Source organism: Megalobrama amblycephala, linkage group LG17, assembly GCF_018812025.1.
Source record: "Megalobrama amblycephala isolate DHTTF-2021 linkage group LG17, ASM1881202v1, whole genome shotgun sequence".
In the NCBI taxonomy this organism is placed as follows: Eukaryota; Metazoa; Chordata; class Actinopteri; order Cypriniformes; family Xenocyprididae; genus Megalobrama; species Megalobrama amblycephala.
The window spans coordinates 28,550,156-28,576,539 of record NC_063060.1 but is presented as its reverse complement, the minus strand read 5'-3'; positions in this window follow the sequence as shown (position 1 = coordinate 28,576,539).

Genomic DNA, 26,384 nt, shown 5'->3' with positions numbered 1-26,384 from the left:
AATGTAAACAGCAGTGTCTCTCTCATTGTTAGAGTGTAATATAATTATATAATACTATTACTAATATAATACTACTAATATAATACTACTAATTGCAATAGTCTGGTGCAACTTCTCACATCCAGCAAGATGCATGGAATAAAAAAAAAAAAAAGTAATTTAGGAACAAAACCATCAACACTTGTGGCGTGGAGGGGTCAGAAATAAACAAAAAACTGGAGCTACATATATATATATATATATATATATATATATATATATATATATATATATATATATATATATATATACAACAGTTCTGTCTGGTTCTCGAATCTGATTGGCTGATAGCCATGCGATATTTCAGTGATAACAGCACTCCTACTGCCTTTTCACAGTTTGTATCACTCCGCTTGAAGTGACCGGCATGGCGGCCGATCAAATCAACCATAATTTTTACAAATACTACTTCTTGTACCACGAACTGTAGTTTTAATAGTTTTTTAGGCGAGAATGTAGTTGTTTAGACCTGAAATATGTGACTCATATTTAATAACAGCGCCTATTTTACAATTTGTTTTGACGTTTTCGGAGATGCAAGCTCGAGTGCGTCAGCGGCCGTTCAGTGCTTCTGTAACCGCCGAGAACAGCTTCATCTCGGCCAGTGCCTCGGGGATTTGCCGGGGGGTAGGGGGGACAGTAAATGCCAGGGGGTTCGGGGGAAATTCCCCGGATTTATATATATGTATATATATATATATATATATATATATATATATATATATATATATATATATATATATATATAAGCACTTAAATGCTAATTTCTAATGACTTTTGGGAACGGATTGCAGTGTTTCCCACAGGATTTTGTGAGACTGTGGTGGGTGGACATTGGTTCCTCTAGGGGGGTCCGGGGGCATGCCCCCCGGAGGAAAATTTTGTACATTTTAAATTTCAATGCATAAATCTGGTGTATTCTGAGAGCAAAATTACGTGACTAGATCAATAAAGAAATTTGTTCTCTTGTAAACAATTTTGTGCTCTAAAAGTAAATTATTTATTGGTGATGGTAGGGCACATTAGTCATGTACACAACATATAGTAGGCTAAATGATAGTTCATAAGTGGTCAAACATGTAGAGTACACATTTAAACCAGTAAAATATGTAGCAAAAGAGGTTACCTTTGTTGAATTAATTTATTAGTGGGAGCCTGTATCTTTGATTTGTTAACCAATCCAGAATGCACTAAACACAACATCTCATTATAGAGAAAAATAACAAATGAATAAAAATATATTCATAAGCTGTCCAATAAATAAATAAGAAAACTAGGCGAGTATATAATTCATCAGCAAAAAATATTCTAGCCTAAAAACTTTGCACAGTAATTTTATAAATCCAAATGTTAATAAAAAGTTTAAAATTACTATTTGTATTATGAAATTAGATTTATATGTAAATAATTATATGTATTTATATTAATGTAACATTAAAAGACGCTTATTTTAAATGTATTGTGCAGCTTTTTAATGGGGCAACAAGCTATAGATACGACAGAACAAAATAGGCTATTAATAATCTTTCAGTGTGCAAAACCATGATAATATGAAACGCTTCAAAACAACAGCAAAAAACCGCTAATGCGCATCCCGGGAGCAGAATGATGTGCTTGAAGCGATATCGAGTCAGAGCGCGCAGTTGTGCTGCGCATTGAAAAGTTCACGGTACAAAGAGAATCCCTGTGTACATCTGACTATATCTAACAGTTTATTAATCATATGTTTCTTCTCACTTTTTAAAATTCCAGTTATTGTGCATGTGACGCCAATTCATAGTCCTAGTGTTGTGCGATCTAACAGACATCCTGTAGCCAATATGATGACATCGTTCAGAAACAACAATAAACTCCAGCAAGATAAAGTCATTTTATGCAAATCCACAGCTCTTTATCTACATATCAAGTATTATAATGGGAATATATAATATTGGAGAGTTTTACCGTGCTGACTGTCATTACCGAACGCGACGCGCTGTTTAAATGCTGAATGATTGACAGCTGTAGCGGAGGGAAGACGAGTTTCTGACCGTGAACTTATCGATGTATATTTCTTCTGTCCCTCACATGAAGCTATGGAATGGCTTCAGATGACTTTGAATATAGTGCACGAAAACTTAATTGGTGCTAGTCTACTTATTTTGCTCTATGTCTCCCACTTTTGCCATATAAAAGAGCGCAATTTACGGTGCGTGTGTGTGTGTATGTGTATGTGTGTGTGTGTGTAACCATAGCGACAAAACGACCAACTTTCGGAACCTGCACTTAAGCCTATAATTTCGTTTTTAAAAATTTAATTATGCATTTAAAAGTTGCAGAATGGATTAATTTGGAGACTCTGAAATCGGCAGAGATAGGCAGGCAATGCAAAACAAAATCTGACATTGGGAAATAGTGAGGGGGACAAGATTTTGAAATGTGGGGGGGACGTGGCTCCTACGCCCCTGGGTGTAATGGATGTAAAAAAGGACAAATACAAAGATCGCTTTCCTCAGCGGACATTCAAACGGACTTGTATAAAGGATAATATTATGGACATCGACTTGAAGAATGAATGTAATGCAATATACCAGACACAGGTAATAGCCTACTCTCTCTCTCTAATACTGTACAAAATTCAATGTGTTTCAATGAAGCGACTCAACGTTCCTTAGTTACTAGTTCTGAAGTGACGTTTTAGAATTAGTAACGGAGGCTTGGTCCAACTGACAACCTGAGATTTGAATCCGTGGCGGAAGGAAGTAGTGCTGCACAAAAGAGGGTTTTAAAGACACTCCATTGTTGTTCTTATTTATTTACACACTCGTGCCGTCGAACTGTTGTATAAACGCAATATCACACTCGTAGCTGTGCGATATGGCTGTATATCAGCACGCTGTGATTACCTACGGCACGAGGCCGCATCACAGCGTGCTGATATACAGCCATATCACACGGCTACTCGTGTGATATTGCTCATATCAGACAGGTAGCAAATAGATAAGAATAATAATATTTTAGCGGGCCGGATTATGTTTTATTTTTGAGATCAGTTGCGGGCCGGGTAGAGGGGGTGGGCGGGCCGTAAACTGAGGCCCCGTTACACTAGAGCGTTTTTGTTTTAAAACGGCGTTTCAAAAATGAAAACGATCCTCGTCTACACTGGCATTTCCACAGCATTTCAGAAATGATCTCCATCTATACTATACAACCGAAAACGCATGACACATTTACTAATTCAATTACAAGTTCAAGCACACTGGGCATGCGCATACAAGTGTAAACAGGTTAAAAAACGCTGGCGTAGTGTAAACGACAGGCATAACCGTAGCAAAACTTGCATTTTAAAACAAAAATGCACTAGTGTAAAGGGGGCCTGCGTGTCTTTAAAACCCTCTTTTGTGGAGAACTACTTCCTTCCGCCACAGATTCAAATCTCAAGTTGACAGTTTGACCAAGGCTGTATTACTAATTCTAAAACGTCACTTTAGGACGTAAAGGATGTTTAGGACGACTTTAGGAAGGAATAATATTTTGTACATTATTATTGAGAGAGAGAGAGAGAGAGAGAGAGAGATCGCCTGAACATTTATTTTTCAGGTCGATGTTCAAAATATTACAAACCCGATTCCAAAAATATTGGGACACTGTACAAATTGTGAATAAAAACAGAATGCAATGATGTGGAAGTTTCAAATTTCAATATTTTATTCAGAAAACAACATAGATGACATATCAAATGTTTAAACTGAGAAAATGTATCATTTTAAGGGAAAAATAAGTTGATTTAAAATTTCATGGCATCAACACATCTCAAAAAAGTTGGGGCAAGGCCATGTTTACCACTGTGTGGCATCCCCTCTTCTTTTTATAACATCTGCAAACGTCTGGGGACTGAGGAGACAAGTTGCTCAAGTTTAGGAATAGGAATGTTGTCCCATTCTTGTCTAATACAGGCTTCTAGTTGCTCAACTGTCTTAGGTCTTCTTTGTCGCATCTTCCTCTTTATGATGCGCCAAATGTTTTCTATGGGTGAAAGATCTGGACTGCAGGCTGGCCATTTCAGTACCCGGATCCTTCTTCTATGCAGTCATGATGTTGTAATTGATGCAGTATGTGGTCTGATATTGTCATGTTGGAAAATGCAAGGTCTTCCCTGAAAGAGACGACGTCTAGATGGGAGCATATGTTGTTCTAGAACTTGGATATACCTTTCAGCATTGATGGTGCCTTTCCAGATGTGTAAGCTGCCCATGCCACACGCACTCATGCAACCCCATACCATCAGAGATGCAGGCTTCTGAACTGAGCGCTGATAAAAACTTGGGTTGTCCTTGTCCTTTTTAGTCCGGATGACATGGCGTCCCAGTTTTCCAAAAATAACTTTTTTGATTGGTCTGACCACAGAACAGTTTTCCATTTTGCCACAGTCCATTTTAAATGAGCCTTGGCCCAGAGAAAACACCTGCGCTTCTGGATCATGTTTAGATATGGCTTATTTTTTGACCTATAGAGTTTTAGCCGGCAACGGTGAATGGCATGGTGGATTGTGTTCACCGACAATGTTTTCTGGAAGTATTCCTGAGCCCATGTTGTGATTTCCATTACAGTAGTATTCCTGTATGTGATGCAGTGCCGTCTACACTGTTAGCCCGGATAAGTTGAATTTACTTAAAAAATTTGAGGAAACTGGTTGCCCTAAAAAAATTAAGTAATGATTAAGTAATGTGAACTTAATAATTCGAGTTCATTTAACTTAAAATGTTTTGTAATATTAATTACTTTGTAGTTATTACAACTAGTATATTTAAGTTCAATGTACTAAGCAAGTTAACTTGCCACCAATCAAAATTCATCCATGCCTCCCATCATGCATTGCTGCATGAATAAATTATGAGCTGAATTGTCTTAGTAATTTTCTTTATTCTCACTATTAAAATTTTGCTGTTTTTCTGTGACTTTTTAGTAGCTTGTTTTCTAATGTTCAGAGTTGATCTGTTTATCAGAACATGCTGCTTGTCACCGTCGTTGAGATTCACAGGCTGATTCTTGATGTCTGTGTGTGCCTAAAATATATATATATATTTTTTTTTTGTGATAAGGACAACTTTAAAAAAAAAAATTGTATTGTAGAAGTTGATCCTCCGCTGTAGAATCACAGTGCTGCTGTAATCAATAATGTAAATCTAACTCAGAGATTGGGCTCTAAATGAGTTTAGTGATTCAGATGAAATAATGATTATGTGAAAACATAACCAACATCACCTGATCATCTTTTAACTTTGCTTGTCTGGTTGGTTTTAATACAGTTAAAACTGCCCAAACAAAATCTAATATTAAAAAGTCAAGGGTCAAGAGCTCAACTAAAACAAACACTGACCCTCGATGATGGTAACTTAAAAATTGTGATTTTCTCCTTTGGTGAAAAACTATAAGGTAAATGTTAGGAAAAAATGTCTGTAGAACAGCCAAAACAAATGTTCCAACTGCTCATCAACAGCTCCTTGAATTCATACACACCACGACAAAATGGCGTCATTACCTGCCGCAAACCAGTGTGAAGGAGGCGTGGCCAGGAGAAAAACTTCATAATTTAAGTGCATTTAACTTACATTTATTAACACATTCAAATACACCCACAAATTAGTAGAATATACTTATATTTTATAAGTAATGCAACCAAACTTAAATATTTTAAGTATATTGTAATTATATTTTTTAAGTAAATATAAAATCCGGGCTAAGAGTGTAAGGGCCCAAAGATCACAGGCATCCAGTATGGTTTTCCGGCCTTGACCCTTACGCACAGAGATTGTTCCAGACTCTCTGAATCTGTGGATGATATTATGCACTGTAGATGATGATAACTTCAAACTCTTTGCAATTTTTCTCTGAGAAACTCCTTTCTGATATTGCTCCACTATTTTTCACCGCAGCATTGGGCGAATTTGTGGTCCTCTGCCCATCTTGACTTCTGAGAAACACTGCCACTCTGAGAGGCTCTTTTTATACCCAATCATGTTGCCAAATGACCTAATAAGTAGCAAATTGGTCCTCCAGCTGTTCCTTATATGTACATTTAACTTTTCCATCCTCTTATTGCTACCTGTCCCAACTTTTTTGGAATGTGTAGCTCTCATGAAATCCAAAATGAGCCAATATTTGGCATGACATTTCAAAATGTCTCACTTTCAACATTTGATATGTTATCTATATTCTATTGTGAATAAAATATAAGTTTATGAGATTTGTAAATTATTGCATTCCTTTTTTATTCACAATTTGTACAGTGTCCCAACTTTTTTGGAATCGGGTTTGTATATCCATATTGAATGTCCGCTAAGGGAAGCGATATATGTCCTTTTTACAGTTAAGGGAATTTTCCATAACAGAGCAAAAACATTGTCCTTTGTTTACAAAAGTCCATTTCAATTAAAAAGTCTCTTGCGACTGACTGACTCATTCACTCATAAAGTTTGCTGCTGTCTAATAGCGTATTAATTTAAATTTCACTCAATCCATAATGCACACTAATGGACCCTTTCTCAATACCAAATACAACATATTTTATTTATATAAAATAATATGTATTGAACAACAATATTTAAAATTAACAACAGTAGCCATTATAAATGACAATAGGAAATAAACACAATTGTACAATTCAGTCAAATGTACAAAGCAGTGCTCCACAGGATGTAAGTTAAATAGCCTTAATATTAAATTATTAAATTCAACATAGCCAAATTCGATTTGCTCAGAAACAAGTAATAGATTAATAAGACCAAAGATTGCCCGTTTTATGTACCCAAAATGAATTATATCTCATGTTTAACCACTATAAGACACAGCGACAAATCCCTGAAGCACTGGCCGAAATGAAGCTGTTCTCAGCAGGTATATGAGCACTGAACAGCCGCTGACGGCCTGGAGCTCGCATCTCTGATAATATCTAAACAAATTGTAAAATAGCTGCAATGATTAAATATGAGTCACATATTTCAGGTCTAAACTACAGTTCATGGTACAACAAGTGTAGTATTTGTAAAAAATACAGTGGATTTGCTCAGCCGCCATGACAGTCGCTTCAAGCGGAGTGATACAAATAGTGAAAACGGTAGGAGTGCTGTTATCACTAGAATATCGCATGTCTCTCAGCCAATCAGATTTGAGAACCAGAAAGAACTGTTGTATTAATATATATATATATATATATAGGTTAAATATATAAGAAAGTTAAACAATCTTGTACATAAAATATGTTGAAATGTTATCCTTGACATCTATGAAAGAAATTAAGAATTCAATCAGTTAAATTTCAAGGTTGAGAACCACTGAATTCACAAAAGTAAGGGGGCATTTTCACCTGTCTTTTGAATTTAAATGAACCGATCTCAAACTCGATTGCAAAATTACATAGCCTAATATAATTACACCAACATTAATAAGTTACATGACCAGTTGACTGGTTTGAATAAGAAATTTGTTTGGATACTCATTCATGTCTGATGAAGGCAAAAGATTTCTAACACAACAAATAACTACCTGATTAAAATCTACCAACACTGACAGGGGAAAAAAAAAGAAAAAAAAGTTAATTAGCAACTCAGAATGTTGTGATGATTAAAGCAATGATGCTGTGACCTGATATTCCATTAATACCTCATGTTTGGATGAAAAAGACAAAAAATCATTGTGCAAATTTGCTTGTGTCAATCAGTATGGGCTGAAGTGGATACACTGTCACAGGGGAGCATTTCAAAATCATAATGCTTTGTCTGATCTGAGTAATTACACAAGAGAGATAGCAATTAAAGAATGTTATCTCCCTTCTCTACTTTCCTTTTCTCTTCTTCAATCACATTTAATTGAAGTCAAGAGGTTTGAGAAAAGAAGGTAGGGAGAATGCGAAGGATGAGGCTAAGTGATTTGCAAAATGAGTTTTAATAATATTAAAACAATTAAGAGTTCAAGAACAGAACTGATTCCAAAGAGTATGGCTTTCTTCTTTTTGCTTGCTTTCTTGCTTTGTTCTCTCTCAAATACAGAAATCGGCACTGCATTCACTCTCTGACCTTGTCATGCACTGCTGTTTTACTACTGAGAGATGATTGTTTGTATTTGTAGGCTTCTGTTTGGGAAAGCCAATGTGAAATGCATGAGTTCTTCATAATGTGCCACATCAGGTCCAATTTTATGACCACAGAATGAGTTAAGCAAATTGTATGTTATTTACTTGTCCTCTCGCTGGTGTTGTGTTGAGCCAGCGGATGGCAGAGAGTGCTGTAAGTGTGCTGTTTAGCCCAGCATTTAGTTCTCCCAGGTGAGGAGGAATTAATGCAGATTTACGGACAGGGTTGGAAAGGCACACGGACCACCCACATCTGCGCTAGTAGCTGGAGTTTGGAAGCCAGTCAGTTTAGTGCGGAATTAATAACAGGGTGCAGATGCCAATCCAGTCAATCTTTTACTTATAAAAGAAGAAATGTATAAAAAGCAGAAATGTTTAAACTAAAGTTTGCCAAAGAATGCTAAAGCTAACTTAAACCAAACAAATTAATCAACATTTATTTTATTGTTTTTATTTTATTCTATTTTGTTTTTGCTGTTGTTACTATTAATAAAATTACCATACAATGTAAATCTTAAAGGATCCAACTGAGGAATAAGGGTCTTATCTAACGAAATGGTCGGTCATTTTCTAAAAAAAAAACTAAAAATTATATACACCACAAATGCTTGTCTTGCACTAGCTCTGCGATGTGCCACGTATTATGTAATCACTTTCCAACATGATTACGAAATGAGTGGCGCATTGCAGAGCTAGTGCAAGATGAGCATTTGTGGTTAAAAAGTATATACTTTTTTTTTTTTTTTTAGAAAATTGCCTATTGTTTCGTCAGATAAGACCCTTATTTTCTCGTCTGGGATTGTAAATCTGACTAATTTTTATGTATTTCTCAGAAATATATATTGAAATTAGTATTAAAAATATCACTGTTACACTGTAAAAAACGACCGTGATTTTAACAGTAAAAGACTGTAAAAATGCTGCGGTGAAAAACTGTCAATTGGTTTACAGAAAGTTTCTGTACTATATACGGTGAATAACTGTAATAGATCTAACGGTACATTTAATGTAATTTTACGGTAAAATACCGTTAAATTCACAGTTTTTGGAAGTGAAAAATAACAATTCATTGTAAAATTTACAGTGAAAAAACGTAAATTGACATTCCCACAATTCCCTGCGTGACACTTCACATTTGATATATTTTCATTGAAATAACTCTGTTTCTTTTTAGTTTTTCTCATTTTTTTTCTAATCAGTTATGTACATTAGGGTTTTATGTTACATCTAATGTTGTTAAATTAATGTTTATTGCATTTTTAAAATTTCATGCATGTTACCATGATGGTGTTTAGTGTGTGTGTGATATATACACCTTCTATATATTAGTGTTGTCCTTCTCAGCTTGTGATGAACTTTGATTCATCATGTGACTCTATCACCACTGTGTTTGGTGACTGTCAGTGTATTATAAAGGTACAAAACAGATATTAGTACTTAATTAGGTAGGTAAATTAACATTATATCAGTTAATGAAATACATTATTTTACCGTAAATTTAACAGATTTGAACAGATTTTTTACGTTGCTACTGTATTTTTTTACGGTGAAGTTCTGGCAACCACAGCTGCCGGTTTTTTACCATAAATTTTACTGGGATTTTTTTTACAGTGTACGGTATGCAGCAACAGAGAGAGCAGAGGCTTGGATCTAGGGCACCCTTACAAAAAAATAAGTATACTTCAAGTTCATTTTATTGAGTATAATTAAGCAAAGTTCAAGTACATTTTTAAGTACATTTTTAAGTTATCTGGTATTCAATAATGTTCTCAAAACATTATCACAAAAACATTGTACATTGTTCATGTATTCATAAAACAGTAGGGAAAAGTACCTGGGTGACAGAGTATGTCTGGCAAAATTCTGATGTGAGTATCCAATGGAAACTTATCTATCCCATGAGGCCACTGCATGGATTTGTGAATGACAACTGACACTGGTAGGTCTCACGACAACATGACAAATGTAGTACATTTGGATAACATTTTCAGCATATAGATCATACTTTTGTTTAAAGCAAAGTAATTATTTAGTGCATAGTCAGAGAGTGATTATTCAGACGCAGCCTTCCAGTTACTTCAATCAGGAACCAGCTACTACAGCGATTATACTGAATATCAGCAGCCTTTTAACATTTAATTACCAAAAGTCTGTTTTGGGGGGAACATTTGCAGGACATTTATGATTGTGTCATGAGTTTTTAAGTACTTGAACAAGAAATAACCTAGTTGTCCAACGGTATATAAAGACATGGTAAAATTGTGCCATAAGGTTATAAAATAACAAGCACATTTATACCATCAGGACTTCCAGAGTGTTGTGGACGGCAGTGCTGGTGAGTGACACTGACAGAGCCCCAGTGCATTTCCCAAAACCACAGGAAAGGTCAAAGAGCTCATGCCACAAAGACACTGATCTAAACTGAAGCCCCACAAGGTATACCGCAGGTGCACGTCGTTTCCGATTTTCCACTCAACACTACCTTTATGTAGGATGACCCACACATTAGTCCTTTTTTCTATGTCTCGCTCCATCTCTCTTTAACTAGAACTTTTGAAAGTCCCTAGGTACTGGGAAGACAGTTTTCTAAAGGTTCAATAATTTGAGAGCAGCTTGTCATTGGCAATTGAGCAAAGTGTTGTTTCAATGTAAAAATCATTCTTGAGACAATTATTTTTAAATTTCTAGGGAGTATCTGTCAGTGTTGAGGTTAAATTTCTCAAATATCTTGTCAAAATGTATTAAATGACTCACTGTGAAATCAAAGTAAAAGTGTCTCCTGTACCCTCTAAGCTAAATCAATTCCTTTGAGGCAATTTTTTATAAATTTGATTCATAAGATGAGGTATTTCTAAATTTTACCATGAAGACAATGAATGTAGGTGAAGCTTTAAAAGACACTGAAAGAGTCACTGCTAACTAGGCCCTGTTTACACCTGGTATTTTAATCTGTCTCTTTTGTCCACTTTCAACCACTTCTGTCCTGATTTCTTCGAGGGGAGGGTCTATGGGCGGGTAAATGTATGTGTTTTTTCAGATCTTCCAATCTAATGGACAAAATCTTTTTACCTATGAAGAGACAACGAAAAAACTAAAAAATAAAAAAGCGCTCTTCCCATAATGTTTATGCATTAGGTGGAGAGTAGATGGTCTTTTGACTGTTCGAACACATTCGACCATATGAGCGTTTACACTATGAAAGCAATCCGGTTTAGACCACGTTTACACCTGTATTTAGTGTCATCCACTTGTGATCCGATTGATCAAAACGCATCTTAATACCAAGAGTACATATTATGTTGATATCTCACATTTACTGTTACTCTGAGGTGGAAACAGGGTGCAGTGTCACACAAAAGGGATGATACAGAGATAAACCATTATTGAAAGGGATGATACGGAGATAAACCAATAATACTTGTCTGGTCATGTGACCTCAACATGGCATACAGACATACATACAGACATGACTGAAATCTTGCAAGTGTAGTTCATTGTTTGGGAAGCATGGTTGAATCAAAAAATGAACCAATTTTTCCCATTTCCATTTAGAGTGGCTATAGAAATTACACGCTTCACCTTTAAGAAAAACAAAACAAAACAAAAATATTAAAATAAATATTATAATATTAAATGCATAAATAATACTGATATTTTAATAAATAATATTTTTTAATACAATATAAAAATATATTTACGGAAAAAGGGGATGGAATCTGACAAATTGTCAATGTGCCAATTAAATCAAATGAATGAATGAAATCATTCGCTTCTCTTCTTTTCTCTTCTATAATGTCATGTTTTTCGGCACAAGGGGTAACAGGCTAATCGGCACAGGATAATCTGTCATTCACATGAGATCGACCAATAACAAACCACAACCATCCAATCAATTCCCCATGGAAAAAATCAAATTCCACCCTATTTTTTTTCTTGTTCAAGAAGCTTCACTCGGATATACGTCACAATAGGATAGAAAAGGCTAAAAAGACTTCCATTTCATGCCAACTTAAAGACAAAAAGTACTCTAAAAACGCTGGGTTGTTTCAACCCATGTCTGTGTCAAATATGGACAAACTCTACATTTGGTTTCAATCTTTAAATTCAAGTTTTTTAAAAGTGTATAGACTCATTAAATATTTACAAGAAAAATGAAGGGTGTTTATGAAGACTAATAAAAAGAAATCTTTTATTTATGTCATGCATCGTGGATTATTCTTACACTGTAAAAAATGATCATGATTTTAACAGTAACAATGTAAAAATGCTGTGGTGCTGTGGTTTCCATACACTGAATAACTGTAATAGATCTAACTGTACATTTAATGTCATTTTACAGTAAAATAACATTAAATTTATAGTTTTGGAAGTAAAAAAGAACAAGTCATTGTATAATTTACAGTAAAAACAACAACAACAACAAAAAAAAAACGTAAATAGACATTCCCAGAATTCCCTGCATGACACTTCAAATTTGATGTATTTTTCGTTGAAATTACTATGTTCTTGTTTTTTTCTAATCAGTTATGTACATTAGGGTTTTATGTTAAATGTTAATGTTGTTAAATGAATGTTTATTGCATTTTTAATATTTCATGCATGTTACCATGATGGTGTTTAGTGTTTGTGTGAATGACACTGTGCACCTTCTATATATTATTCTCAGCTTGTGAAAAAGCAGCTTGCGATGAGCTTTGATTCATCATGTGACTCTCATCACCACTGTGTTTGGTGGTTGTCAGTTTATTCTAAAAACAGATATTCGTTCTTCGATTGATTGGTAAATTAACATTATAGGCATATCAGTTAATGAAATGTAGTATTTTACTGTAAATTTAAGTTAAATCTGTAAAACCAAAAATGTTGCTACCGTATTTTTTTACGGTAAATTTAATGGATTTTTTTTTTTTTTCTTTTAAAATTGTATGCTTAATTTCTATTCCAACATCCAACCAAAAATCTAAGGGAAAAGCACCCCCAGGCAAATGGATCGTATCAGTATTCACCGTCTGTGGGTGAATAGGACTCATCTTCATTCTGTCTCTGAGAGAGCTCATTGTCCTGTTGATCCTCAGATCAGCTCCCCTGTGCTGGTTTGGAGTCAGTCAGAGTCTCACTATTGCTTTAGTTTAGGTCATAACTGTCTCCTGCCGACAGGACTGACAGCGGCCCGAAATAGAAACAGGTCCTGGAGATTCTGCCGTCAATTGGGCAGAAAATAGGGGATGACAGTGGAGCCTGCCCTGCCTGCTGAAATAGATCGGCTCCCCGATGGCTTTAATGTCATTATTACCTCTCAAATGCACTGTGCAAAACGCATCAGCTGGCTTAGAAACGCCACAGCGCGTTACAGAGCAGGTAGTACATGTATACGGCAGGGTGATGGCTTTGACAGGCGAGTCCAGGGAGGCAGATGGCTCTGTGCTGGCTGCTTCTGCTGTATTAGATTCTGGCCTTTGCTTGCTTTCTCTCTCTCTCACCTTAATGGACACAACCTTTGCTCCTCCTAACTGTCTAGCGCCAGAAGTGCCAAGGATATTCTGCAGATTGTAGATTGCTGAAAAAAGGGGCCAGGAAACACAGATCACTGTAAATTCACAGCATCACAAAGTTCAACCAGATAAAAGTTGAAGTGGTCTATACGGTCCTGTTTAGAACAACTGTACTGTTTTTAAGTTTGATCTACACCGCCGTTCAAAATTTCGGCAAGGTTGAATTTTTAGCATCATTACACTTCAGTGTCACATGATCCTTCAGAATTCATTTTATGCTGATTTGGTGCTCAGGAAACATTTCTTATTATTATCAATGTTGAAAACTGTTGTGCTGGCTAATATTTTTTTAAGAATAGAAATGTTAACTGTCACTTTTGATACTGACCCCAAACTTTTGAATGGTAGTTTCAATTCTCATACACTCATATGATTGAGTCAAGAAGTATTAACCTTAAACTGTTGCTATTGTTATTAAAATGGATTGACTTGACCCCCAAAAAAACATGAGGGTTTTTAGGAAAGGGAACATTGAGTTTTTTGGGAAAGAGGGTCAAATAGAGCAGCTCCTGTAAGTCAGATCAAAGTGAAGTCACACTAGCTAAGGGGCCTTAAGTCTCGGCGAGAGGTTGATGGGCTCCTCAGGAGCTGTGAATGTGAAACTGGCAGGAGAGGAAGTCCATGGAGTGCATTGGTGTGATACACTCTCTCCATCAAGGGGAAAAGAGCTTTTCACAGAAGGGAGCTGGCAGGGGGCATCAAAGAGTTGATGCTTAGCAGATCTCCTCTATCCAGGACAAAGATATTTGAATCGTCTTAATCAAATGGAGATGTTTATACATTTTTTCATGGTAATAACCATTTAAGGCAACATATTAGGACACTGGGATCCACCAATAGTGTGAGTTTGATGACTAATGGCAGGGCGAGTGTTTGGGGAAGTCTATTTTTAAATTAATTTTTTGCAATTCCATTTGGTAGCAATAGTGGCACCATATAGGCCACGTACACACTGCAGCTAAATTCGGTTGTCAGTTCATCTTTTAGTGCTTCATGTTCTGTACACACACAGTTCTGTAAAATACAAGTGCGGGAGTGACAACCGCATTCTACAGTCGAATTAAAGGGATAGTTCACCCAAAAATGAAAATTTGATGTTTATCTGCTTACCCCCAGGGCATCCAAGATGTAGGTTGACTTTGTTTCTTCAGTAGAACACAAATGATGATTTTTAACTCCAACCGTTGCCGTCTGTCAGTCGTATAATGCATGTCAATGGCAGCACAATTTGTAAGAGTCAAAAAACATGCACAGACAAATCAAAATTAAACCCTGCGGCTCGTGACGACACATTGATGTCCTAAGACATGATCGGTTTGTGCAAGAAACCGAACAGTATTTATATCATTTTTAGCTCTAAAACACCACTATGTCCAACTGCCCTGCACATCCGGTTTGTGAGGTCAGAAAGCGCATTCTGGTGACGGAAGTGATCTCTCGCACTTTGCTTCAATGAGTGCGAGAGATCACTTCCGTTATCAGAGCGCGATCAGAGCTAGTGGTGTAGAGGACATAGTGGTGTTTTAGAGGTAAAAAATTATATAAATACTGTTCGGTTTTTCGCACAAACCGAACGTTTCATGTCTTAGGACATCAATGTGTCGTCACGATCCGTAGGGTTTAATTTGGATTTGTCTGTGCATGTTTTTTTGACTCTTATAGATGGTGTTGCCATTGACGTGCATTATACGACTGACAGATGGCAACGGTTGAAGTTAAAAATTATCATTTGTGTTCTACTGAAGAAACAGTCACCTACATCTTGGATGCCCTGTGTGTAAGCAGATAAACATAAAATTTTCACTTTTGGGTGAACTATCCCTTTAACTCCTGAAAAATACAGGTAGTGACACATTTACAGAAATTGCAGTGCAGTTGCTATGCAGTGTGTACGGAACCAAACTGAACAACTAGTTGTTAATGAGGTTTTTTTAACTCATGACGTTTCCACTCATTATAAGCGTATTTGGGCTTGTTGTTTAAGCTCGTCTCATAAAGCGGACGGGTTTATGGAGCTATTAAAGTGAGCAGACATGAATCACGATATTTTGGTCTTATTTTCAGCATAAAGCATTTGGATTTATTTCGGTTTATTATGGGCTTATTCTTGTTCGCTGATTTTTCTAGCAAGACCTGGCAACACAAATGTGTCAAGGCTCATGCTTTCCCTGTGATTCACTGCGTATACAGGAGAGACACATCTCTGATGAACGTTAAAAAACGTCATTAACAACTAGTTGTTCAGTTCGGTTCCGTAAACACTGCGTTGAATTTCTGTAAATGCAGTTGCCACTACCTGTATTTTTTGGGAGTTAATACGGTTGTAGAATGCAGTTGTCACTCCTGTATTTTACTGAAGTGTGTGTGTACAGAACGCGATTAAGCACTAAGAGGTGAACTGACAACCGAATTTAGCTGCAGTGTGTATGTGGCTATAGAGTTGTTATGAAACAGAAGTAGAGGCAGATCTTTTCTTTCATATATGAAAACTGGAATGGATGGATGGGTGGATGAATGGATTCAGTTGCACAGTTTACCTCAGATTACTCACCATTGATTTGAGTTGAGTAAGCTTCAAGTGTGAATGATTTTCATTCAGGAAGGTTCTTCCCACCTCGCTTAGTGCTTATAAAAAGCATTATATGTGGGATCGTGCCTCTCTTGTCTACAGAACTATGTAAGAAGATAAACATATCCCCCTCTTGCGTGTAGGATTTTCGTGTTGGACTGGGAAGAACCTACTTAGAATTCATGCAGACTGCGAGTGTGGCGCTCCCCTAAATCCACTTTGACAATCCATGAAAATGTGATTTGCAGGCTAAGTCAAATCCTGAATTATTAGCTCGTCCAGTCTGGAATGATGAAGGGAGTGCAAATCATAAGATGAATAATTGATTTTTTTTTTCTTTTCCCTTATTTTGCTTTTAAGCTTGTGGGAGGAAAAAATCCCAATTTTTTGGTGTTAAATATGCATTGTGGATATCTTTTATGGCAGCATTTGGGATAAATGAGTGAGCGGGACAATAAACAAATGGAACACAAGGAGTTCAAGACCCGCTGGCCGTAATCTGAACTCTAGAGGATGTTACACGTGTGTTTCGGTTCCACGGCACATCACATGCCAGCACCGGCTTACACTCATTCCAGACAATGCCAGCTCTAGTTAGGAGTCTCACAGGGCACAGACAACATTTTTACTCCTTTCGTGTTGTTTTTTCACGTCGACTTGTCTCTCTTGCTCAGGCTGGATCTCTGGTTATGTCTAACAGCTCTGTCGGCTAAATGTGGATGCCAATCAAGCGGACACTCTCTGTGAGTGAAATGAGCCAAGCCTAAAAAAAAATGAGGGCAAGGCCACTGTTGTTTTTATAAACAAGATTTCATTAGGATTCAGGCTGTAAAATTGGGATGAAAGCAAAGTTTGCTGTAAGACCCTTTTCCACAACATATCGATCCGGCTTTATTGACCACATGACTCTCAGTGGTACTACATTTACACAGTCTTGTCAAAATCAACTGTTTTGACTCTTATTGACACTATTTCTAGCAGCGGGTTTACAGAGAGGCTAAACTGCGGAAGGAAAAAAGAGCCCTCCAACTCTCCACTTTCCTGAAAGCTTTATCTAATGATCTTTCTCTCCCAAACACACAACTCTCAATCAATATGTTTGTCTGGACTGACAAGAGAGAGCCCACACCAAGTGCGACAGTTTAGAGTCAAATGGCTCAAAGAGCTCAAGGTCTCTTTACCATGGCTAACACCTGGGCACACACAGGCATTCATTCTCTGTAGTGTATGGGCTCTATTGCTCGCTGTGTCATCATCAGGCCAAGGTAGTTCTGCCCAGAGTTACACAATGTCAAAGAACTCACTGTGGTTGATGACACTGACCTTCTATTTCTGAATGATATATGAGCACATGCAATATCAAGCACAGCACTGTCTTTTGTATTCAGCAATTAAAGTTCTGACAGAACATACAAGAGGTAGTCTTGGCTTCATCTTAGTGGTTAACTAACAAAATGTCTGTATATTAACCTGTACTATAACTATCTACAGACACCTGTGAATAGTTAGGGGTTTGAATTAGGAAGGGTACAATGGGGCTAAAGGAAAAATGTGCTTTTCACTACTCCCTGTATGATTGCAGAAGAAATATATGTTTTTATTGAACGTTGATGGAGCAACAGATTTTGTGTAAAAATAAATCATAAAAGTGGTTTGATTTGTTTAAAAATCTTATAAATCTTTGAGGTGGCAAGGTGGGCCTTTTACCCCAAACATACATGGGGTAACAAAAGGTTCACCAGTCACCAGCATGGGGCAAAAGGCTAAATACTTTAGCTAAAGTAATATGTTTTGAATAATATCTAAGTTAATACTTATTGAAAACAATTACTTTAGCAAAGTTTGTATTATTTTCTGTTTATTTTGATATTTGCTACATAAGGCCTAGTCCACACACACATGGGTATTTTTATAAAGTTTTTCTTCCTTTTAAAAACAATGGTGTGGCTGTCCCGTTCGCTCTGCGTATCCTTGACGACCGTGTAAACAATAACATGGAGAATGAAAATTTTTAGCAGCCATTGTGCAGTTAAACCAAAGACTATAGAATAAGGGTGTGTCTCAATCAGTTCCCTAGCTCCCGAGCTCGTGAATCAGTATATCGTGTACACGAATTCGGCCACTGATAAGGACAGTAAAAGATGCTGGTTCACTACACATTGGGACACTTATGACTCTATTTCCGGCAACGTGACAACGTCCTCATTGTACAACATCACTACTGGTATTTATGAACAACAACAGAGCTGATATTTTCTGACATTACTTGTAATGTTATTTAAAGTACATTATGATTAATTATTTGCTTGTTACTTATATGTGCAACATTTCAGCCGTGAATAAATTATAAATGTTAGCTAGATTATGTTCATTACCTGTCTAGCAATGTATGTTTATGCTGAAATATAATAAAATAACGGTTTGTATTTTTAAAAACATCTATCGCGTATCGTTATGTGTAGTGAGTTGGCTCACGTGATTCAAGTTTCGCGCTTCAGAACTTCCGTTAAGGGAGCATAGTGAGCATTGATGCTCCCTGGTTTTCACGGTGCATTGTGGGACTTTTCAGGGAGCGAACGTTTCAGTGCCCTGGAAGGATTCTGCGATTGAGACAGCCCTTAAAATGGCCGACTCCCTGGTCAGTGCCCTGACTACTGAACTAGGGAGCTGATTGAGACACAGGGTAACACAAGACGTGTCACTCGTATTGTTTTGAATGGGAGAAAGTGTAATGCGCAATATGGCGGAATAAGTCCCGCCTTCTAAATAAGAGCCAATCGCCGACTGGTAAATCATCGCATCACTTTAGCGGCCGTTAGAATCACCGGTTTCTATAGAAACAGTCAGACGCGCGCCTCCGAGCAGATGCGCATTTAGGTCTGCGCATGCGCATTAGCTTGATCCAGCCTGAAAAAATAGTTTTTTTGTCATGATTCGAGCATTTAGAATCTAAATTTATGAGCCGGTTGTTGTTAGATTTCATTGGTGATTTCAAATATGAAATTTAATCGTAAGGTTGGCGAACAGTTTTGGAGAATTTGATGTTTCCCCATTCAAAGAGATTGCATGATGCCCAGGATGCCCGAGAGGCGTTTCAAAGATGGCCCCCGAGTGAAATTACTTGTCTTAAAGGGACTTTGGTTAAACTCAGCATTTTTTTAATACTGCAGCTGCCTACATGCGCAAGAGGTAACTGTTTACACTTGTACGCGCATGCCCAGTGTGCTTGAACAGTCATGTGACACGCGTTTTCAGCTGTGTAGTGTAGATGGAGATTGTTTCTGAAACACTGTGGAAACGCCAGTGTAGACAAAGATCGTTTTCATTTTAACACGCTGTTTTAAAACGAAAACTCACTAGTGTAAACGGGGCCTCAAAGTTACAAATGAAACATTCTTGCAAAAACATTAAAGGTGTTTTTTTTTTTTTTTTTTTTTTCAAAATTACCAAAATTTAAATAATGAGTCAATATGTCATCAATCCTTCTTCCAAAAAGTGTTTTTGTCTTGCCCAGATTAACCATAGTAAGCATTAAGCTACGTTTATATTTTAGACCATCGCGGGATGGTTTGCAGGAGAAATTGTGTACATACGTCACTCCTCCGTGGTTGTCTCGTCATATCCCTAAATAGAGAAAAGTTGCTCCGGCTACTTTGACGCCTGTGTTGTGAGAGTGGCATAGGTTAGTTGTCATAACAAGCGAGAAAGGTTGACATGGAGCACACTAAATCTTGAACCTACGGAGAATCACCATGTTTTTTTTTTTTTTTTTAAAACAGAAGTAGAGTCTGCTGGCAAAAAGAGAATGTGACATAAAATGAGAATTAACACTGGTTTGGCTTTTCGGAGATGGTGAGAACTGAGGGATTTGAAATGTAAAAGCGATGCATGATGAGATGCCGTTTTTATTACTCAACAGGTGAGTAAGGTCATTTATTGAACAGACAAACTGCCATATGTAGCTCTCTAATAGGCTTCATTGTAAAGCATTATCTATTGTGAAGGGTCCTTTCATTATGGTTGCATGGTATGCTCTGTGCTGGAATTTTTATTCATATATATATATATATATATATATATATATATATATAAAACTTTATTAGGATTGATGAAAATTCTCAAAACGTTCTGATTCTATCAAAGTTACAAATAATGTTTATTTACAATAACATTAATAAAACATTTTCCATATAGAGCGTTATTAAGAGTGATAAACATTCTTAAAACAAAGTTATAAATAAAATGTTTTTGTAATAATGTCAATAGAACAATTTACATATTACGACTGATAAACATTCTCAAATCACTAACAATTCGCTATATATACAGCAGCATAATGAATTGAAAATTGCTTAGAGTCACAAATGTCTGTGTATGTGTTAAAAGGTTTTTAAGATATATATTTTTTTGTGAATTCTTCCTTCCAAACTACAATTCTGTCATATTTTAACTGTTGAATAAACCAGTAAACAGGGTTGTTTTTCAAAAACATTATCAGATTGATAGCAATGAATTTATACAATTATGACTTTTCTGAATGTTGCTGAAGAGCTATTAAAAACCCACAGGCCTAATATATTTTTAATAACTATGCTGTTGTTTTTACTTTAGATTTGATTTTATATTTGTAAAAAGGTATTCTTAAATCAACAGAAGTGTAACAACTTACCTTATTTGTTTTGACAAACAAATTCAAGAGGTACATTATTGTTTTTAAAGAAATACACTTTAAAAGAGTTATAGTAAATATTCATTGAAGTAAATGTGACTAGTCCCCTCTATTCAGAAGAAATGACCAATATAATATGACAGTAACAAAAGCACACAAAATAAAGATGGAATTATTGTTTAAATAATGTATCTTCATGAAGACAGATGCAACAGTCCTGTACAGTTCCTGACAAGCGGCTCCTCAAAGGTGGCTGACAGCGAGCGTTTCTCACCATTTTTCACATCCATTTTTATTTCTTCCTCCCTCTCTGTCTCCTTGCCCCGCAAGCCTCCTACAGCTTGTTAAATCACAACATGTCACGCTGCTTGATTGCAACAGTCAAGATCTAACATATGCCACCTGTGGGTGTGCTTTAAAGCCTCTAAATTATATTAAACCTATAAAAAAAGATCAGCTATCACAGGCCCGTGATGGACTGGAATAATTACGGCGGGTCTCACTTTGACTGTAAAGCTCATGCAAGACAAAGAGGTAGAAAGGAAGAATGACCGAATAAAATCCTATGTGTACCCCAAGGAGACAGCGTGTGTGATTCAGTGCTCCAGACCCCCATCAGGAGACAGAAGCATCTCGTCATGCAACCATAAACAATGGCTATTATATATCACACAAGCCATTATATCATAAAATATGTCTAAATACTGAAATGAATGTGTTGGACTTCCTAAACCAAGCTCGGTGTACAGGTCATTTCAGGCTAATTGTGACTAATTAATTTTAGTTTGGTTTTGGTGTGTTTTATTTAGATTAATCTCACTGAATATGAATAGGTAGCATCTCTTGAACAAGCACTCACTGTGCACAGCAGTAATTTTAGTTACAAAACACAGCGCTCTCTGAGATGTGACTGTTCTAGTGGTGACATGATTTAAGGGTCAGCTCAGCTAATTAACTCTCAAGCCACAGATTTCATTACCCACAGTGCTGCTGGTCTGATCAGTCTCTCACTCTCACACCTATAGGCTGGGTTGCGTTGTGGAGGTGTGCTGGTCAGTGGCTAATGAAAAGATGATAGAAGTATATCTGGCAGGCAACAGAGTGAGATGAACCTGTTTAAGTTAAGTGTGGCTCACCTCAGATTTCAGATTTTCAAAAATTCGCTCATCCTTCACCACTCCTGCCTTGCACGGTGCTTCTTTTAACTAAATCAAATCAATATTTGGTGTGACCACCCTTTGCGTTTAAAACAGCTTTTGTCCAGGTACACTTGCGCATTGTTTTTCAGGTCAGTTTCTTCAAGCGTCTTGGAGACACGACCACAGTTCTTCTGGAGTTTGGCTCAGTTTCATCTGTTTCTTCATGTAATCACAGACGGATTCGATGATGGTGAGATCACATCTCCGTGTGGAGCACTGGCTGTTGTCACACGCCTTGTGCATTCAAAAATCTCACTGGATTATTACAATTAATGGCAAAATTAATGTTTGGAAATGTGAACCGATCTTTCCTACTGACACTACAGAAAAAGATATAAATAACTGGCTTAAAACCCTTTCTTGGGGGTGAAAATACTGACGTGCCTAAGACTTTTGCACAGTACTGTAAAATAAAAAAAAAAAAAAAAAAAAAAAAATATATATATATATATATATATATATATATATATATATATATATATATATACATACATATATATATATTGCCAAAAGTATTGGGAAACCCAATCATTGATTTCAGGTGTTCCAATCACTTCCATGGCCACAGGTATATAAAATCAAGCACTTAGGCATGCAGACTGCTTCTACAAAAATTTGTGAAAGAATGGGTCGCTCTCAGGAGCTCAGTGAATTCAAGCGTGGTACCGTGATAGGTTGCCACCTGTGCAATAAGTCCTGTAACACAGTTCGTAAGTATGGGAAGAAGGAGGCGGGAACCGGCAAACGTTCAACAAAACTTTAATACCAAAATAAACAAAGAATAAACAAAAGTAATGCTGGCAGACCCTCACGGACGTCTGCCGGCCACATGAACATAACCAAACATCAAATAATATCCAGACCTGGTCCTCTCTCGTCCTTCACTGTTGTCGCTCCTGCTTTTATGCTTCCGGAGCTCCTCCGTGAGAGACTCAAGGCCGGTGCGCCTCGCAGGTGAAGCTCATTATATCTCGTGTCACCGGCCTCGCGCCATTACCTCACGCCCTGCTCGCCACAAGTCCATTCGTGAAATTTCCTCACTACTAAATATTCCAAGGTCAACTGTTAGTGGTATCATAACAAAGTAGAAGTAATTGGAAACAACAGCATCTCAGCCACAAAGCGGTAGGCCAATTAAAATCACAGAGCGGGGTCAGCGCATGCTGAGGCGCACAGTGCGCAGAAGTCACCAAACTTATACAGAGTCAATAGCTATAGACCTCCAAACTTCATGTGGCCTTCAGATTAGCTCAAGAACAGTGCGTAGAGCTTCATGGAATGGGTTTCCATGGCCGAGCAGCTGCATCCAAGCCTTACATCATGAAGTGCAATGCAAAGCATTGGATGCAGTGGTGTAAAGCACACCGCCACTGGACTCTAGAGCAGTGGAGATGTGTTCTCTGGAGTGACGAATCACGCTTCTCTGTCTGGCAATCCGATGGACGAGTCTGGGTTTGGCGGTTGCCAGGAGAACGGTACTTGCCTGACTGCATTGTGCCAAGTGTAAAGTTTGGTGGAGGGGGGATTATGGTGTGGGGTTGTTTTTCAGGGGTTGAGCTTGGCCCCTTAGTTCCAGTGAAAGGAACTCTTAATGCTTCAGCATAGCAAGAAATTTTGGACAATTTCATGCTCCCAAGTTTGTGGGAACAGTTTGGGGATGGCCCCTTCCTGTTCCAACATGACTGCGCACCAGTGCACAAAGCAAGGTCCATAAAGACATGGATGAGCAAGTTTGGTGTGGAGGAACTTGACTGGCCTGCACAGAGTCCTGACCTCAACCCGATAGAACACCTTTGGGATGAATTAGAGCGGAGACTGCGAGCCAGGCCTTCTTGTCCAACATCACTGCCTGACCTCACAAATGCGCATCTTGAAGAATGGTCAAAAAATCCCATAAATACACTCCTAAACCTTGTGGAAAGCCTTCCCAGAAAAGTTGAGGCTGTTATAGCTGCAAAGGGTGGGCCAACTCTATAAACCCTACGGATTAAGAATAGGATGTCATTAAAGTTTATGTGCACGTAAAGGCAGGCGTCCCAAAACTTTTGCTAATATAGTGTATATATTGTATTTTATATATATAAATATATAAATATATAAACTACTCATGAACCATATATATATATATATATATATATATATATATATATATATATATATATATATATATATATATACACACACAGATTTTTTCTTAAAGATGCCGTTTTGTTCTGAATTTTTTTTTTTTTTTTTTACAGTTTTTGTACATATTTCGTTTTCTCTCAGTTTGCATCATAATAAAGACCAAAAAAGAAAAGAAGAAAAAAGTCTTTTCAGACAGACAAAGTCAACCCAGCTCACCACAAATTGGTGTTGTTGAAAGAAAGCTTGTATTGTTGTAGGTGCTTATCAAAGAAAGTCAGGGGAGAGTGCTGTGTTACAGTCATGGCCTGGTCAGACCGAAACACTTGTCATTTAGCTGATGCTTTCATCTGAAGTAACTTGCAGTACACTAATTGCAGGGACAGTCCCCTTGGAGGAACCTGGGGTTAAGTGCCTCGCTCAGAGGCACAACGGTGATACAGCAGGATTGTAATCTCAGTAATGGTTTGATTCCTAAGTCACCCTTATTTCAGACTAAACCTGTAACCCTGGTGATAGCAAGCCAGATCCTTAACCATGAGATCACTCCACTTGAATTGCATTTTTACCCTCAAAACAGTTTGCCAAATCAGTGCAGAATTTAAAGGTTGTGTTTTTGATAAATATCAGTTAGTATGCACCAAAAAGACATGAAGATAAATGAGTTATCTATTATTTGCATAATAAAGACACTGGTCTTAAAATGCAAATGTGTCTTTTATCTCCCGGTAGTAACAAATCTCACAATTAATACATCTAATTTTCAGATAATCCTTCTATCGCAGCATTAGTATCCTCCCTTGTTCTTAAGAATTAAAGTACAGCAAGTCAAATCTTTAAAACAATCAAACAAAAAGGATTTGTCACCATATCATGTGTACAAGAAGTCTTATTTAAGACAATTGCTGGCATAATATACCTTGTTTATACGGTCCTTGAATAAACCAGTTAATCACTTAGGTTTTTTCTTTATAAAGACGAAATTAAATCTAGGGGGATGTTTGTAGCTGATGATTAAAATTTAGGTATGCATCAGCGCTTTAGTCAAACATGTGGTTAACGCCTCCAGACGTCTGTGCTACCTGTTTTCAGATTCAAATTCGTCTCTCCCAGTCGGCCAAAAAACTCCTGAGCACACCAGAAAGTGAAAGAGCATCATCTGTTCCTCACTTAGATCATCTGTTATTCAAATCTACATGTGCGCTCTGTCACCTACAGTACGAGCCAGATCCAGCATTAATGGACACTGCAGTCTGTTGTGGGATATTCAATATTCAAATGATGCCGAGGTCATGGGGTCCAACTCATTATGAGTAATGAGAAAAGCACATTTGCATTGCGTGTATAGAATGTGACTCTGTCAACGAAAGCGCTGCGTTTTGGGCCTGTCCGTAAAGGGCTGAACAGGACATAATGAACAGCTGTCAGGTATGTCTGTAATGGTACTGTTGCTATAATTGCAGTGACATTATGTAATTCAATCATGGAAGCGAGATTAAGCATCCAAGCCTAACGGAATCTTGTATAAGAGAAAAGTTTTGAGAGCATTATTTCATATGAGGCATTGTGGAAAAATATGAAAATGGTGTTTTTTTTTTTTTTAATTTGCCATCTGTGAAATTTACTCTCAGTGAGTCACCTTCATGTGGTATTTGCATTTAATATATTACACGTCTCTACGGAGAAAGTGCTCTTATTCAAAAAGTCAACAGTTTCTTTACCCCAAAGGTTCAAATCTGAAATATAGTGAACTACAGTGGAGGACTAATAAAAAATAATGTCACCTTACTTATTCCTAAAACGATTTTGCTTAGCTTTTTATTATGTTAACATGTTTTCATATAAGCTGCACTCTGTATGTTTTGCCTCTTTGTCGTCATCTCTGATTGAAACCTGCAATTGCAGTTATTTGCGGAATTATCATCTTTACGTGAGTTGTGAATCGGCACGGCTCCTCAGCGCGGATGAATCTAATGTTTGCTGTCAGTCACCACATCAGTGAAAACTGTACTTCGGAATCACAGATTTTACGTCTTGGAAGTATGACCAAAATAAGAATTTTCACCATAAAATGTCATCTGAACAAATAAGTAACAAATCTGCCACTTTTGTTCTGACCAAC